Raw genomic sequence first — 4,889 nt, 5'->3', positions numbered from 1 at the left:
AATTCCTACATACTCGAAATGTACATACATCAAAGTATATTTGTAGAAAATTTCACGAAAAAATGTTCATTTTTCTGGAATTTAAGAGGAATTTAAGTGGACTCTGTTGTGTAAGGGAGGGAGAGAGGAGATAAAGTGAGAGAAGGTATGTTTTTTTCTTTTTGCTTGGTGTTTGCTTTTTTTCTTTGTCCTACAGCCACTGTTTGCATTGCGAACTCGCGCGCTTTCTCTCTATCTCTTTCGCGTCCTTTCCCAATTCCCTAACACATTTTTTGCGGGAACTGCCGAATTGATGTAAATGAAGGCACGAAGTCGAGTACTTGTATCGAAGGATAACCAAACAAAAGTCACGACTAGCTAACACGGATGTTCGAGTGCGAGCACTGGGAACTCTCTTCTTGAATAGTACCAATTAATTCCGCTCACTAACAATACACTGGATTCTGTTCGATTCATTCAAAGTTACAGATTTAATTAACATTTTGAACGTAAGAGATTCTGCCACTCGACCGCCTTTAGAAACGAACCCTTCCGTTACTGTATTTCTTTTGAGATGCTCTGTGTTTCTTTCAATTAATCTTAAATATAACGGTACCCCATGAAGGGGTCTTTGTGACTTCTAAGAAGAAATTTTAGAAATACTACTTTATTTGTGTGTAATCTGTATGGTTAAAATTTCATTAACATAAAAAATATATGAATTTTCATGGTGGTTATGGCCGTTATGCCTTGAATATAATTTCTAAATTTCATAAAGATCCATTCAGTACTTTTTACGTAGTTTTGGATAAAAAAAACAAATGACTAATGTGTGCGTTTTTGTGTATGTGTGTGTGTGTGAGTGTATATATGCATAGATATCTGTATGCATGTATATATGTGTACATATTACATGTACATCTATATATACATCTACACATATGTATACATATACATGTATGCATATAGATCTATATCTCTATATATATCTATACATATACGTGTACATATACGTCTATATGTATACATATACATCTCTCTCTCTGAAACCATTAAAGTGAAAGTATCTGTCATTATATTATCGAAATTTGATTGTTTCAGTTAGTGGAATAGTTTAATTTTTAAAGTGAAAGTATTTGACATGAGTGCTTGTGTTTCACTTTTGACACGTAATACTTAAATAGTGGAGGAGATATTATGGAGTGCTTTTGTTTCACTTTTGACACGTAATACTTAAATAGTGGAGGAGATATTATGTTGCTGTGGGCTCGAACTATGCAAGAAGTTAAACATTTTTTTTGACTAAAACACAACCCGGACCCTAAGTAAGGTACGTGTAAAATTTGAATGAAATTGGTTGTGTAGTTCTCGAGTTTTAGGGAAACACACACATACACACACACACACACACACACACACACAGACAGACAGACACACATTCTCATTTATATATATATAGATTTACAGCCTTTTGTTACTGTATTTCTGTTGAGATGTTCTGTGTTTCTTTCAATTAATTTTAAATATAACAACGAATTTAGTAAAATAACTTAGTTATCTTTCAGCTAGTGTTAGGAACATGAATTGTGTGGTGAGGTTGAAGCCTCGGAAATTTCACCCCCACTCCCATTGATCTTCTTACCCGAACGAAAAAAATGGGGAGGGGCCACCCCTCCACACCAAAAAGTCCGTGTCAACTGGAACCCTCGTCGTCATAAGCGACGGAGTGCCAACAACAACAAAAAATCGTGCAGATAAAAAGATCAGTGGGGGTGGGGATATTTCCGAGGCCTGCACCTCATCCCAAAATGTCAGTATATTTGCGTTGGCACAGATACCGTGTTTTTAACTGATTATTTCAATGCTCCTCCTGTTGTTAGAACACAGACTTTTGGCCCAGGTTGCCTTATTGTACCCCACAACCCACCACTATGTACCTCCATTTTGGACAACCATATTTATATTCTTTTCTAATCTAGGCACAAAGCCTGAAATTAGATCGACTCCAGTACACAACTGGTACTTAATTTATTGACCCTGAAAGAATGAAAGGCAAAGTTGACCTCGGCGGAATTTGAACTCAGAACATAAAGGCAGACGAAATACCACTAGGCATTTCACCCGGCATGCTAACGTTTCTGCCAGCCCACCGCCTTTATATTGACTATTTTTCCAGTATGAATTATATTCTACTTATATCTACATCTTTTAAATTTTAAATTAAAAGTCTATAGAGATGTGAAATCTATATTCACTGGTATTGAGACCAAAATTAGTCAATGTAATTTAAATTTCAACTAAATTAGTCGAGTTGTTAGCTAATTGAAACACTGTTTGCTTTGTCATGAGGGAAAAAGTAATTCAATACAATACTAGTGTTGATTGTGGTGGTGGTAGTAGTAATAGTATTATCATATTTCCATCCGGTTACTATGATGCTTGTATTAATAAATTGTTTATTCATCTGATAGACACTAGGCGCTTGTTTGCAATAAATAATGTGGTTGTTAAGTAGTAACTAGGCACTCATTCTCTGGGCCTTTCTACTTACATTACTGTGTATCGCTGTGAGAGATTACATAACAAACAATCAGCTTAATGTGAATTGGGTTGTCCAGAAAGTTAGAACACAGTTCATGCCGGTTTTTAAAGGGAAGAAAAAGGTCAATAAATACTTGCCATTACATTTTTAATCAACCAAATATGAACCATTTTGTTGCACAATGCGTCTCCATCTTTCCTTTAACTTGAAAATACCCTCTTCCCAGAATTGAGGTGGTTTCATGGCAAATAAGTTGAAAAGGTAAGCTACTATAAATCGTCACAAACTTTCTGGACAACCCAATACATTGAGTTTGTTGATTTTTTTCAGAAACATGAGTCAGTTGAAGATCTGACAGTTTTTGATAATGATAGACATATTGCCCCTCCATGTTTTGAAGATAAACAATGGGTGAACATTAGTCATTCAATTATTACTCAAAATAACCAGATTGCAGGATACAAATGAAATAGCAAAATCACTAAGATGATAACATTTGATAAGTCCACTTCTGGATGATATCAAATTCAATGATAATCCTATCTATATAGGTTGAAGGCAGTTAAACACACTAACCTTTACAACCAATATGCATCAGCTATTGTTATTATGTAAAAATAACCTGACGAAGAATAAATATCAATAAATTGACTTCTTTGTCAGACAATTTACTACTGTGCAGTGAATGGGAAAATGGACATTTATATTTCAATAATATTGATTAAATACATTTGCCAGTGAACGTAATGAATAAAATAAACACAGGCGCAGGCATAACTGTACATGTAGGCATAGGTGTGGCTGTGTAGTAACACGATTGCTTGCCAACCATATCGTTCTGGCTTCATTTGCACTGTGAAGTGTCTTCTATTATTGCCTAAAGTTTAATTTTCCACCATCAGCATAAATACTATCCCATCTTTAACAAATCATTGGTGAAAATCTCCTACTTCACTACACCTAATTTGTGATCCATAATTGCCTCCTCAAACAAGCGAAAACTCCAACACCAGTTCTCTGAACATCTAAACTCTTACACTGCACCCCCAAATTAACCCACACTGAAAATATTACTCTGTGAGGAATGTTGCGAAACAGCTGTAATGCAACCTAAAAACATCAAGTGGTTAAATAAATATATTCATTCTCATACCTCTTGACTGTTTATTTTCTTCACAGACACACACACACACAAACACACACACACACACAGCCCAATAGATATACAGATAGATAGATGGATGGATAGATGGATAGATAGATAGGTAGGTAGATAGAAATAGATAGATAGATAGATAGATAGGTAGGTAGAGAGATACATTTCTTTTATTAGCCACACAGGGCTCAACAAAGATGGGACAAATACAATGAAGAGCTTTTCTTTTTGGGCGGGGGGAAGGAAAGAGAAAAAAAAGAGAAAGGGGTGTGTCGATCAAAAGGGATTGTAGGAAGGAAAAAAGGGGGCAGTTCGATCAAAAGGGATCGAGAGAAAAGAAAAAAAAAGCGATAGATAGATAAATAGATAGACAGATAGATAGATAGATAGATAAACAGGATGTCAAACATTCCTCCTGCGCAACGCTCAGTAACCCCACTCAATCAGATAATACTAGATTCAAGCCATCATCCTACAAGCCTACCTACACAACAAACAAGAGCTGGAATACCACCACCAAATAAATTATTCAAATACAGTTCTTCCCCTCACCTCAAACAATGAACCACTCAATCTCAGTGTCATTAAACTTCAAGTTACAGGAAAGCTTGCAAGGCAGGAAAGCTTGCAAGTGACAGTTTTCTCAACCATAACTGCTGGCAGACTTTCTGTCTACGTAGAAATGTAGCCTACAAGTGGCGTGTTATAACATCATGTTCCCACCATGCAAGGGTTTATATTGGCAGCACAGATTTCAAGTACACTTGAACTCTTTCTCCAATCTAAACTCTAAATTATCAACCACTTGAGCAACTTATATACACAACCTTCAATCTAAAAATACTCCATATACCCTATCCTGGTGCATACAATGCAAACATCAACAGTGACTGAAACAAATGAAAGAATAATAGAATAAAAGAATATTAAAAAAAAACGTAGTTATATTATTTCTCAGAATAAAAGAAATCTTTGGATTTGTTTAAAGTACAAGAACAGACCAAAGTACATGTAGATAGATAATAGATAAATCGATAGATAGATAGAGGGATAGATGGATAAATAGATAATTAGGTAGATAGATGGATAGGTAGGTAGATAGATCGATAGAAAGATAGATAGATACATTTCTTTTATTAGCCACACAGGGCTCAACGAAGATGGGACAAATACAATGTAGAGCTTTTCTTTTTGGGAGGGGGAAGGAAGGAA

The 4,889-nt window shown here is 35.4% G+C and overlaps 2 protein-coding genes across 8 annotated transcripts in view; one reads left to right on the top strand and one right to left on the bottom strand.

Annotated features, from left to right (window-relative positions):
- The window catches only part of LOC106876535 (zinc finger protein 271), a 172,309-nt gene that overhangs the window by 35,299 nt on the left and 132,121 nt on the right, over positions 1-4,889 (bottom strand). The gene's annotated exons all lie outside the window — the stretch shown is intronic.
- Positions 7-4,889, top strand: part of LOC106882146 (uncharacterized) — a 21,177-nt gene continuing 16,294 nt past the window's right edge. For 3 of the 7 annotated variants that reach the window (XM_052978025.1, XM_052978026.1, XM_052978021.1), the window contains exon 1: positions 7-145. The gene's annotated coding sequence lies outside the window, so the exon portion shown is untranslated. The other 4 variants (XM_052978022.1, XM_052978020.1, XM_052978024.1 and 1 more) reach the window with 2 other exon arrangements.

This window comes from Octopus bimaculoides, chromosome 29, assembly GCF_001194135.2.
Source record: "Octopus bimaculoides isolate UCB-OBI-ISO-001 chromosome 29, ASM119413v2, whole genome shotgun sequence".
In the NCBI taxonomy this organism is placed as follows: domain Eukaryota; kingdom Metazoa; phylum Mollusca; class Cephalopoda; order Octopoda; family Octopodidae; genus Octopus; species Octopus bimaculoides.
Note: the sequence above shows the minus strand (reverse complement) of the source record. Positions and strands in the feature narration are given on the sequence as shown.